Source organism: Amblyomma maculatum, chromosome 2, assembly GCF_055883805.1.
Source record: "Amblyomma maculatum isolate TAMU_Amacu chromosome 2, ASM5588380v1, whole genome shotgun sequence".
NCBI lineage: Eukaryota > Metazoa > Arthropoda > Arachnida > Ixodida > Ixodidae > Amblyomma > Amblyomma maculatum.
In genome coordinates this window covers 89,884,433-89,898,064 of record NC_139345.1, presented here as the reverse complement: position 1 = coordinate 89,898,064, position 13,632 = coordinate 89,884,433, and the positions used below count along the sequence as shown (strand labels likewise).

The window sequence follows — 13,632 nt, the reverse complement described above, 5'->3', positions numbered from 1 at the left end:
CTGCCGCTCGCTGAGTGAGCTCGGCGATACGAATTTTGAGCTTTCTGTTATGTTTTTGGCGTCGCCATCTGCGGACGAGGCTGTGCCGCGCTTCCCAAAGGTGCAGAAGGTGGTTGTCCACCTCTGGAGTGGTCTCCGAGAGCTGAATTTGTGTTTCCACCGAATGAAGATGTGTAACCAATCCTTGTGCCCACGCGTGGTATCCTTGTTCGTGGATAGAGGCCGAATTGATGTAGCTTTGCCGAAACTTATTCCAGTCGGGTAGCCGAGCTTGTGCGTGGGGTCTTCCCAATGGTTTAGTTCTTACAGTGGTATTGATAAGGCATTCTGCGTGTACAATGTTTTTGGTAAAGGTGAGTTCCGGGCATGTATCCCGGGTCACTGAATTACCCATCCGCGTTGGATATGCAGGGTCAGTGTGAAGAGTCAGGCCCAGCGTGGACGCGAGTTCCGCTAGCTTGCGTCCCCGCTTCTCTTCACGCACGTATCCCCAGAGTGTACTGTGGGCGTTGAAATCACCCACAGTCACCAAGGAGTCTCTGCCCGCAGCCTTTAGAGCGCGGCTAAAGAGTGCTGCGAACGTTACATTTTTGAGTCTGGGGGAGCAGTAGATGTTGAGTACGTGGAGTGGCGCATCTTGTTTCTTGAGCGGAAGAAGTGTCACCATCACGTAGGAATATTCAGTGTCAAGTTCTAAGTCAACTAGAGTAGCCGTATAATTTTTATGCACGCAGACGCAGGAAGAGGGGTCCTGCTGAAAGGTGATGTAATTTGTGAGGGTGACGCCACTCCCTGGCTCCTGGAGGGCAACCACCGCGGGAAGAGAGTCGAAAGTTGAAAGGTAAAGTCGGAGATCCGCCCTCTTTGCGCGGGAACGGAAGCCCCGACAGTTCCATTGGACAATTTGGACGGGGGTGGCCGAATTGGTTCTTGGGGAGCGCTTGATCTTAGGGCTGCTCGCCATGGTCATTTAGGCTGAGGAGGGGTTGTATTGACGCTGCTCCGGAGCCAACACTCGCGGGAAGGGGGGCATCCTCCATACCGGAGAGCGAGCAGTTGTCGTCATCGTCTACCTCAGGGGTGCGTCTAGAAGTTTTGTTAGGACGGCCGGGTAAGGGACCGCCGGGCCTGCGCGAGGAGCGTAAGGAATGCGCAATTTGTTTGGCAATCATCGCGGGGATTGTCTCTTGCAATTTGGAGATGGCGTTGACCATCATTGAAATTTGATTTTCTATGACAATGAATCGTGCCTCCGTGGCCCCGAATCGGGCCTCGAATGCTGCCTCCAAGCTTGTTACCGCCTTTGGCACCACGAGCTCACTCTCCATTACCTCAGCCGCGGGAGGCGAGGGCGGAGAAGACTGATTAATTTTGGATTCCAATTCGTTAATTTTCTTAAGCAGCATCTCGTTTTGGGCCCTGAGTGCTGCTATTTGATCTTGCTCGGCGCTACGCGCCCTTGGGAGGGGAGTGGAAAGGGGGGAGAGAGAAGCAGCCCCACCCGAACCGCTCACCTGGTGTCCGTTTTTGTCGGCGTTGACCCAGGCCCTGGTATCACCGCGCGTTTACGTCGTTTGTTTCGCCAGTCTGCCGTGTGGTGGCGACACCTTCGATGGTCGTTTTTCAGCACCTCCTGTAGGTGGGTTCTCGATGTTGGTGATTCCCTGGCGAGGCTGATCGCCGGGAGGCCCAACATGGCGGCGTTTCTTCTTGGGCGCCATTTTTTTCTTTTTTATCTTGGGTGTGCGGAATTTTGCCGCACAGTCGCGAGAGTTGGTGACATGGGGGCCACCGCACACAGAACACCGCGGAACACAGTTGTGAGGAGCCCGCACCCCCTCCACTAGCGGAGCTTGGAATCCGCAGAGTCCACATGTGTCAGACTGCAAGTTTGGACATGCATCCGCGCGATGCCCGACGGCCCCACACTGGCCGCACGCAGGAATAGTTTTGTAATAGTTTCGCACAGAGACGACCATGTTGTCATAGTGCACGTAACGGGCTTCTCTTTACCCGCGAAAGTGATGCGTGCCTTGTTGGATGTTCCGAATTTCCGGATTTCCAGGATGGTGCCGGCGCGCCAGCACACTCGGTCTTGGAGAGTTTCTGTGGTGTCCGAGTTACGGACCACGATCACGACGTGGCATATGTTGCCGCCGTCTTGTCTCAGGTAACCCCGAAGCGGGATCGACCCCTTCTCGGTGTTTACTGCGAAGTCCCCGATGAGCAGGTCGGCCGCCTCGATGTCCGGGGTATGCACAATGATGATGTTTTGTTCTCGTGAGGGTAGAACGGAGACGGCGCTGGCCCGTTTCAGCCCGAGGTACGCCAAAATGGCAGTGCCGTAGCCAGTTTCCGTGAACGCCTCGTGAAGAGAAACACTTTCTCTGGGCTTTATGACTATAACGTAGTCTTCGGGAGCCGGTTTGGGCATTGGACGCGGCTTCCACTTCGAGAACGCCTTGTCCTTGCTTCCCGTGGCGCGCGTCGCGGGAGCGTTCATGTTTCCGACCGACGAAATGGCGGCCGGGGCGGCGCCGAACGCCGCCATCCGGTCTTTGTCTTGGGAGCGGCGTGCAGCCGCTTGAAGTAAAGCTTGACTCCGAATTTTCGGGATAACCGTCGAATTTGTATCTCCGGTGGCGGGTACCGAGGTCCACAACATTGCCTCAGGGTCGTAACCGCGTATTTGATCCGCGGAAGTCGCCATTTTTTCCTCGGAGGGCCGATTCCGCCAGGCCAGGCGTCGGCGACGCCGTTAGGCTTAACGACGGCGCCAACGTGGTCGGTCGAAAAATGGCCGTAGATTTGAAGAAAATAGGCCTACCTGGACGACTTTTGTATCCAGTTGTTCCGCTTGATTTTTCGGATCGATCGATGCCAGTTTTGCCGGGGTAGGATGATTTGGGACGCGGCCCCAGCCGTAAATTGGCGGAGCCGAAACACACGCGTCCTCCTTGCGTCACTATAGTTGGGACACTCATAAATAATATAGAAAATTGTATTTGGAATGTTGAAGTTCACGCAATTCGGGTTTGTTTCAACTCCGATCTTGCGGAGGTAGCCTTTGGTGTACGCGACTCCAAGCCGTAACCGATAGAGCAGAGTTTCTTGACGTCGCATAACTTTAGATGGTACGTGAAGACACGAGTCTGCATCTAGCCGAGAGATGGCTCGCATCGTCCAAGTGTAGATCCATAGCATACTGCAATGAATGAGCCAGTAAGGCGGCGGCGTCACTCCTTGAGAAAGAGAGGTTTAAGGGAGGCTGGTCTTTATGAGCCAGCTTGTCTTTCGCATCAGCCCTTTCATTGCCTGCGATACCGCAATGACTGGGAATCTATTGAAACTCGACGACGTGGCCACGATGGAGGGCCTCAGCAAGAGAGAGAGAGAGAGAAAACCTTTATTAGACGTAGGAATTCGGGGAGCGCACGCCCATGGGTCCACGCACGATCCCACTGAGATTCAAGTGTTTATGTCCCTGAGGAGCATAACACTGGCAGCCCGGCCGGTGGCGATGGTCTGCACGGCCGGGTCCTCTGAACGCAGCAGGGTCGCAGAACAACTATTTGCCCTAGCTGCTCATATGTACTTGGTTTTATGTACGTTTTTATAGTCTGTAGTGCAGCTATCGATTCGCAGAATATTGTCCAGTGATTTGCGTTCTGCTGACCAATGCATCGAATGGCCTCTCTTATGTCGGCCAATTAAGTTGTCCTGGATAATATTGTACGCATAAGTTTAAAGCGGTGGCTGTACGCGCTTCCAAGCACTACAAATGCCGCTGCTGAAGAGGTGGTCTTCTTTGAGCCGTCGACAAAAACATGCACAGAGTCACTGTGCATAGATGAGATATATGACAGTGCCAACTTTGAGTCCAATTGTTGCGATGTGCAACTTTATTGCTACACCTGGAATATGATCACGTACTTAGGTTTCGGAATCATCCGTAACGGCACTGCCGAAATTTGGTGGGGAATGTAGTTTGTAGGTACTATTACATTCCATAGCGTCCTGATAGCTTTCGAATAAGGCGCATCAGGACACACGCTACTAATGTTGGCCAAGGAGTGGTGATTATGTCTAGTTATGTGTCGCAAATGCACCTGCAGTGGCTCATGTTGGACATAAATGCGGACGGGGCAGGCATGGGCCTCATTAAATATGCCCCATGTCGAACTCTTGAAGGGCACATCTAAGGACATCTTTAATGCTCGCGCCTGAGCGCTTTCAGTGTTCGCAGGGCATTTAGTCGTATCCCCGAAAGGACCGGCCTCGCTGGATGCTTGCGAAGGAGCGAACGAATCAGTTGCGCAAATGCAAGCATTCAAGTTACACAGCGTTGCAATCTGCGTTTCGAACAAAACGGCTTAGACGCAAACAAAACATCCTTATAATGCTGCGTGCTAAGACAGTTTTACGTTGGAAAAGACATTAGAAACATAACTCTGAGTTGTCATTCAAAGAAGGTCGTATTCGGGACGTCACACAGCAATTTTACCACAAAGCTGTCGACGAGCTTTCTGAGAGTGGCTTTTGAAAAGGAAGTCTACGGTAAGCAAAAAAGGAATCGTAGGGCAAAAGACTTCCGCTACAGCACTGCAGTAATCGAAAAGCGGCGGCCGGGGCCTGGATTCAAACCCGCATCATTAGGTTCAGCAGTCCAGCGCTGTAATCACGGATCCACAGCGACCGATACGAGAATTGAGACGGATACTGCGCCTGTATATATTTACCCCAATACCAAACCAACTAAAAACGTTTCACACTTTGCCAGACACTGCGCTAGTCTCTCAATGCCAAAATACGAAGTGAAACCATACCAAACCCTGCCAAGCGCTGCGACCAAGCGCCTTGATTGGTTTAAGCGGATTAAGCAAGGGTAAACGCCGACTAATTTTACGTGATGGCCTATACAGCTCGTTTCACTGAAAGGTCGATGGTGCTGTGACCTGGCATCACGTCAACAGCTGCTAATAATGTCGCAAAAACACACGTTAATCCCGTCAACTGTTGGGCGGTGCCTCAGCGTCTCCCCACATTTTTTTCTTTTACAAAACTAGAAAAATGCAATATAACAGATTGAAAAATTTTGTCTATTTCGCAATTGCCACCATAAAAAAACTACGAGGAAAGAAGTTTTGAAATCTTAAGAATCAGTACGTGCTGTACTTTGTCGAAGCTGATGAAAAGGCTCCATTAGAAGGATGCAGGTTGCATTAGAAAAATAAATTAGTTCATGTTAAGGGGAAGTCCATGCGATTGCCAGTGTGAAGTGACAGCTTGAAGCGGAAGGGAGTTATAAGACTGGAATTACATCCCTTTAGCTCTCTCTCTCTCTCTCACACACACACACACACACACACACACACACACACACACACACACACACACACACACACACACACACACACACACACACACACACACACACACACACACACACACACACACACACACACACACACACACACACACACACACACACACACACACACACACACACACACACACACACACGCACACGCGCACGCGCACGCGCACACGCACGCACACACACACACACACACACACACACACACACACACACACACACACACACACACACACACACACACACACACACACACACACACACACACACACACACACACACACACACACACACACACACACACACACACACACACACACACACACACACACACACACACACACACACACACACACACACACACACACACACACACACACACACACACACACACACACACACACACACGCACGCGCGCGCGCGCGTGTGTGTGCGGTAGAAGGATGCTGTACGGCATCCCGATATTTGAAGTGTAGCCTTCGGCAAATAATGGCTTCTTCCTGCAGTGGAGAACAAAACTAAATTATTAACGTTATCAGCTCTTCAGGAGATCTTGTAATTGCGCTGTGTTTAAAGCGCTTCTCTGAAGGCTGAGATGGACCAATGAACAACGTGTTCCGAAAAAAAGAAAGAACGATCATTTCACTTGGCCACCTCCTCATGCACTGCATCAAACTTCCGTTCGGCTTTTCTGAGGGCACTTCATCTGAGCAGAGCATCGGCATCAGGCGAATAGCGACGAACATCAACGAAACTCGGATGATCTCTCGTCAGCATAGTCAGCGCCTATTACAGCATTCACGGCGATAGGTGCTTGTGCGTGGCAGCAAATGTGTTTTTAATGAAGTAGAAAGGCTCGCTCCGATTCTTGTCTTTGTAATTGCGTTCTGCGCCCGTTTTCGAGCTTCCACTTTCTGTCCTCATCCCCGTTAACTCTCGCTGCGTCATCACATTTTTATTTCGCTCTCGAATCTATCATTACAGAATTGTAAAGGTATTGCGTCTCTGTCTTTGTATGAGTTTCTGAATTCGCAACAAACTCCGACACAGGAATTCGCGTTGCGTTTTAAACAAAATGTGCTTTAGAGGCACTCCGCTTAATAAGCAAACTTCGCTCCTGTAATACTCCATCCAAGCTGCTCCGTTCTGCTTCGTCAAGAAAATTCTTCCCATCCCCGACTCCTCTATTTATTTTTTATTATTTCCAGAATTTTGATTTTCAGGTTTGGTTCGTTTATTGTTGCACAGATTCGCCATCAATTTTCTTCCCTCAGCCAGAAGTTAACTCTATTCCTTTCTAGTTCATTGGCTGTATTCTTTTTTTGTTTTTCGAAGCATTACTGCTTGTGCTCTATCTCCGCGACCAACCTTGCCGTCTCTGTGAGTGTATTTTCGCCATCCTTTTTTATTTTATCGGTTATCGCGTGTCGGAACTCTGGCCGCCGAAATGTGTTGCTTCACAAGGAGGAATAAATTCGCGAGCTGACGAAGACGACAACAACAACAAAAATAGTTTGCGGGACAGACGTAAAAAGTGGCAGGAAAATAAAGGTTGGTAAGTGAGAAAAAGGGAGAAGAAAAGTGCCAGGAGACAAGACTCGGCAGAGGAGAAATTGAAAGTTGCAATGACGGAAGCACTCACCGTCCATTTGAGGGATTGAAGCTCGTCGACTGAGTGCTCCGTGCTTGCCTGGCTCTGCCGGTCGCCTCTCCCAGCTATCCGGCTTGTATGCTGGCTTTGGCACGCGCGAGCCTCGTCGGTGTGTCTCCGTTCCAGTCGCGCTTCAGTTTGTTGAATTCGAGAAGCAACGGAAGATATTTTATTAAGAGCTCAGTAATGTACTGGATGTCCAGTACCCCGTAGAGCAAGCAAAGAACAACGAAAACAAAGGAAAAAATTGCTCCTTCCTAACTTCTAAATTTATGCACTTATGTCGTGTCGTGGCACTATATTTTTTTCGTCAATTCTACACCTCATCAGTATGATTTTATTAGTGACATCAGCAATTTCTTTTTTTCACAGCATCTTTGACCGATTCAACACGCCATCGCTATGATTTATGAGGGGCTTAAGAAATCTTTTTTTTTTTTTTAAATTTTGCTGTTCTCTGTCTTTCAGCTAGTTCTTTTTCTGTTCATCTGGGGTTTGGGTTTGCTTGCTTCTGTTTTTGTTTGGCAGATCCGTCCGCCAGATATTTGCTTGCTTGTTTCTTTGTGTGTTTTTACGGTGAAAGCTTTACTTAGCAATGTTTGCGAAAACGTCTCTGCAAAAAGTGGAAGCAGAAAGTTGAGGCAAGACATGGACACAAAACAACGTATTAAATGACGTCACATTAAGATTGGGCTGGCAGTCATGAATGCGTATTTATAAAATTATAAATGCTATATAACTGTGATGGTATGTCATGCCTAGTCATGTCGGGTGAGTCATTATAGTTTAGTCATGAGCCACAATCACTTCTCACGAGTCAGTCCGATCGGAGATCCAATGTGCAAGACTATGGAGTCTATGACTTGTGTAAGTCTCAAAGTTCCTAATCATGACTCTCAAAAATGCCGAGTCACGATCCTGAAATGTACTGTAGAGGCACCCAAGATGTCTAGGAGCTACTAAAGAGCAGCCAACGCACATGCTATCGCGTTTTTCCAATGCAGATGTCTGCAGTGCTCGGAAAGTTCTTATTGATGCCCGCCAATAGTGAGAAAACTTTTAGAGATGAATAGCCATACATCACGGATACAGCATTAAAATATGCAGTAAACTAATCGTTGATTATGATACTATACAATGTTTGGCGGAGTAAAATGCCCATTACACATAGACCTCAGTGCAGAGCCTACATTGAACGAAGCCATTTTGAGAGCGCTGTGGCGCCATCTATAGCTAGAGTAGGCAGCGAAATGATCACTTTGGACTTGAGGTAATTAAAACTTTGGGACGGTGTACCTAAGCAAGGTGCTTGCATTCGCACCACGAGTATCTCTTTCTGTTAAGGTAGAAAGCTGTCCAAGTTGGTGTGTTGGAAGCCCACCGCGAGGAAAATTGTGTCGGAACTTTTATTTCCGCCGTTACGAGGAAATTCCTGGCCTTCCGCGTCTCGCTGAAAGTACCGGGCATCCTCTCATCAACTCTATGTCACTGGTCATTAGAGAAGAATAGCATAACTTTAAATATCCGCTTAGTTAAATATATATAGAAGTGCAAAAAACATATATTAAGGATTTTTTGGCGCTATTGTTTTGTAAGATATATTTATTATTGGTTAAATGTTTGTGCGTGTCACTCAGAGTTTGGTAATGAAATATTGTTTGTTGTATGCTTTAGTGTTTGTTCTTTCACGTCATTACAAAAAGAATTCGATTGATTATTGGCTACAATGCGATGCGCAACAATAAAAAATATGCCGAAATTTATAGGAGGAAAATATTTTCACGTTCATCAGCATGAAACTGCCGATGTTTCCGCTAAGAGAAAATAGTGAATGGTGGCCGCCCGTGAAGGTGCAGCATGTATACACAGAGTGGATAAGAGTGAATAGAAAGAGTGAGAGCATGCATTCTATTTACATGGCCTGCACTGCATGCACTTACCACGCTTTCTGTATCTCTGTCATTTTTTCCAGGTCGGTCCGTCCTGGCTCATGAAACAAACAGTACCGAGAATCGCTCGCCGCATGCAGGGAGTGGGCAAGCGGAACGGATTATGAAAGACCGCGCGTGTTTATTTCAAAAGTGCGCACGAGCACAAAAAGGTGTCCCTTCCCCTCTTATGCGTTTTGCAGTGTTCTTCCTTTCTCGTGTTTTTTTCTTTCCCGGTTTGTTTCTCTCCGTGCCCTGTATATTAGCCTTTGCGGTCGGTTTTCCCGAGCATTAGCTCGGCCACGAAACCGTGCGCATGTTGTGAGGCAGCGAAGAGTCCCAGGCTCGATTCCAGTCACGTAAAATATACGGCGCATCAGACAAGGATTCGGAAGTAAAGCCTGTCGGACTCGCTACCGTATTTGCGCTGCAGCGATCTGCAGCTCATTCGTAAGCCTCTTGCGTCCAGGGCGGGTCTGCCTTTATAAAAATGGTAGCCAACAGTTCTTAGAATCTGTATAACCCTCTTATTGACTCTATCAACATTGTACGTACTTACGTTTAGCCTGTATGAACATGATTACATACAAAGGTAATAGAAGCTTACTGCTTTGTATGTACTTTAGTGAATAAGAGATTCTACATAGAGTTGACAGGCGGATATACTTACTTTGTATATACTCCCGACAGTATACAGCATCTAGAAAATCTGGAAGCAATTTCAGATGCCAGAAAAAAATCTGAGACAAGGCGGGCGCGTTGCTCGCACACTCCCTGCAGGCGCTTGCGATGCCTCTCGAGTCTTCAAGTCTGGGCCACGTAAACGCGATTTTCAGTCAGAGGTACCGCCCCCGGCGAGAGTGTATTTTGACGAAGAGCGTCATGATTGAGGTCGACACCACCTTGAAAGGAGAGTGAAAAAGAAAAAGCGCAAGTGGGAATTAACAGGGATGCGTGGAGGAAAGAAAGGTCACTCCGGACGGGAAGTGTTTTTTGCAACTACGGCCGGAGATATATCAGTAATGAATTGCCCTTACCACGCTCGAATGATATCGTAGGCTAACAAGAAATTCACCTTGGAAAAACAATACGGAGTTCTTTTTTTTATACACGAATGTAGAAGACGCAGGCAAGAGTGTGCTACTGGTAAGACTGGTTCTTTCTTATTATTTTTTTTGAACATGAACTCGGTAAGCTGCTTTCTCAGGAGAACTTCTGCTCCGGTTTCGGCACTTCGAACTGATTGTTTTTTCGCAAGATGAACAGGATACTACTTCTTCAGGGCCACAATACCTGAAAACCGTAACTACCGGTACCCAGAAACTAAACAGTCTTGTGCACTATGCGGGTTTCTATTACAGCTTCCAATCATCTCTATGTTCTCAGTTTCACTCATCTGTTACTACACTCTACTAAGAAGTTATAAATTGCTTTAGTGATTTCTAATGACGGCTTCTTAAAGGTAATTCTGATATTCTTTGTTTCACAGGGCACGTCATGTCAAGTTGCGCAGTTGTATGTATCTTCTAAAGAAGAAAGGTCTAGAAATGCAGCATATATGTTTTTTTTTGTTTCGATGCTGCTGATGGCATTCTTTTTTTTGTCTAATCAAGACGAGCAGAGTTAGTTTGACATGCAGGTAATCGAGGGCTTCCACTTTTCAACTGCTCACCTTTAGTTTGATTAGAACTTCGCAATCATATCCACTAAAGTAACAAAGTAAATGGGCACCACAGTTTCCTCTTAGCCGTGTAAAAAAGCGTCGATGAAAATTGTGTGCTATAAATATTCAGGAGCTATTTCGGTTTTATTTACACTGGCACCGCCCTCCTGTGGCTATATTAGAGAATACACATTGTTGTGTTCTTGTCGAAGTGCTAGCGCCTTTCCATTACCACATCTAGACGGGCTGTACAACGCTTGTGCATTGGTTCGCTTTTAGCATACTAGCATACGACTGGAAAATATAGGGAAAGTTGTTGATCGCATGAAACAGTGCTTCTAGTTGCTTAAGACTGTCACAGCGACAAAATTTCGATTCAGGCCAAACGCAAAAATCTGCAGAAATTCCGAAAGAATTGCTAATGTATGCCTAAGTTCTTGCTCTATCTCATCTTTCTCGCAGTTCCCACAGCAAAATATCTATTCAGACTCTGATTACTTAATTTACCAAATTAATTATCCAATATAGAACTAAATAGCCCTTAGCGAAGTAATGGATAATCAACTACATGATTATCATTGAATAATCTAGTATTATGATTAGTATTAGGTACAAGTGACACGTACTTGTTACCTTTATAGGCTCATGGAACGAAATCCCGTGCGTGAGGTTTGTGCACGAAATCTGTGCGTCTCCGTCGCGCTGGTGCAGTGGTAAGACATTCGACTACTGTGCCGGAGTACACAGAGTCGATCCCGACAGCCCGCGGCTGCGTTTCGATGGAAGCGAAACGAAGTGACGTCCGTGTGCTGTGCGATGTCAGTGCGCGTTGATTGGAGAGAAAGAGAAAGAGAAAACCTTTTTTACACTTAGGAATTCAGGGCGCGCAGGCCCCTGGGTCCCCGCACTACCCCACTGAAATTCAGGTGTTTATGTCCCTCAGGATCATAACACTCGCCGCCCGGCTGGTGGCGATGGTTTGCACGGCCGGGTCCTCCGAACGCAGAAGGGTCTCACAGTCCTCCCAGGTCTTCAAGTGCTCTAGGGCTCACAGGGGAGGGTCCGCTGGGCAGAGCGAGAGGATGTGGAGAGAAGAGGCAACGGGTTCTGGGCAAAGGGTACAAGCAGGAGTGTGGAAGGAGTGGGAAAGAGTAAGGGGTGAAGGAAGGGTGTGCGTTTGCAATCTGCGCCATAGTGTTGCGTGCTTATTGTCTAGGGAGGGGTGTGGTGGGGGGTAGAGCTGGTGCGAGGCTCTGTAGGCCTGCGTCAGCTCGCTGAACTAGTGCATGCGCTCCTTCTAGTTCCCGGATTAGAGGCAACCTGAGCTCGGTTTAAAGAACTTCGAGCTAAAAGGTTGGCAGCCTCGTTTCCGGGATTCCCGGAGTGCGCAGGCACACATTACAGCTCCACATGGCGGGGCGGGGGTGCATCGGGCGAGTCCAGTAGGCTAAAAGCAGGGACATGGACTCGGCGCCCAGAAATTGGAATAGGGCTGAAGAGCAACTAATTCGATGCAATGCGTTATCTTTCAACTCGTTAGGGCTACAAACCGTCGCCGTACCCCAGCATTGGCTCGCAAGCTGCTGGATGTGTCGGAGCCATTGCAGGAAATATTGCCGCGTGCCATTCAAATCTTTATTTATTTTTCAACAGCCGCAAGCATGCTGCCTTATGACTGTGATTGCAGCACCCGGAAGATTTGTTCATGCTCGTTGCCGTGAGGCGCGGCTTTATCATTTTCTTTGTCGCTCAAGATGCACCGGGTTGTATCCCGAATGATTGCCGCACGCGCATCCGTTTCCACAATGTTCCAGGGCGTTCCAATCTTTTGCGTCTTTATCTAGGTGCTCTTCGTAGACTTTTAATTGAGCTCGGGTGCTTCAGATATCAGATAGCAGATACTGGGGCTGCCAAAAATCTTTTCCTTTCTTTTGTATATAAATAAAATAACCACTACCACCACCACCACAGCAATGAGACGAAAGCAAAAGTCTTGGTTGGTTTGATTTGTGGGGTTTACTTGAAACCTATACACGTACAGCGGAAGATAGTATAAAAGATATAGAGGCTCCCTCGTAGATGAATTAATGTCAAGTTGAGAAACCGACCTGGCAAGCCAGACGGACCTGGCAAGCCAGACGGACCTGGCCCACCCAGCCCTAGCCGCGGCGGTCGCCAATGTGGCTCCTGTAATCAGGAGCCCACCTAGCGATTGCGAGAGGTTACCCCGGTTACCTCAAGCGTCCACACACACACACACACACACACACACACACACACACACACACACACACACACACACACACACACACACACACACACACACACACACACACACACACACACACACACACACACACACACACACACACACACACACACACACACACACACACACACACACACACACACACACACACACACACACACACACACACACACACACACACACACACACACACACACACACACACACACACACACACACACACACACACACACACACACACACACACACACACACACACACACACACACACACACACACACACACACACACACACACACACACACACACACACACACACACACACACACTCTCTCTCTCTCTCTCTCTCTCTCTCTCTCTCTCTCTTCAATTTCGCGTTTGCTGTCTGGGAGGAAGCAGAATGAAGTGGACGTGCTTTTTTGTTTTTGCAGTAGATGATGTTCGGGGTGGCGGAATCGTCAAGGTGCAGGCATAGATTATTAGCATAACATTATATTAACATTAGACTATCAGCGCTCAATACGTAAGTAATGAAGTGTTTACAAACTTTCTTCTGCGTTCTGTTCGTTAACTTTCGTCGTGGCTTTCCTTTCTACTCAGCTGTGTTATGTTGCACGAAATATGCTGATCAGACAGGCTACATAATTATTCAGCACAGCTCTGCTTAAGATATATTCCGACATTGCTATGCGATGGCTCTTGGTATAAAGGAGACCCCAGGAACTGGTTTGGTTAGGTTTGTGG

At 47.9% G+C, this 13,632-nt stretch overlaps 1 pseudogene; it reads right to left on the bottom strand.

Moving 5' to 3' along the window:
• Positions 1 to 947: 947 nt before the first annotated feature.
• Positions 948 to 2,793, bottom strand: LOC146199221 (uncharacterized; annotated as a pseudogene).
• Positions 2,794 to 13,632: the final 10,839 nt, after the last annotated feature.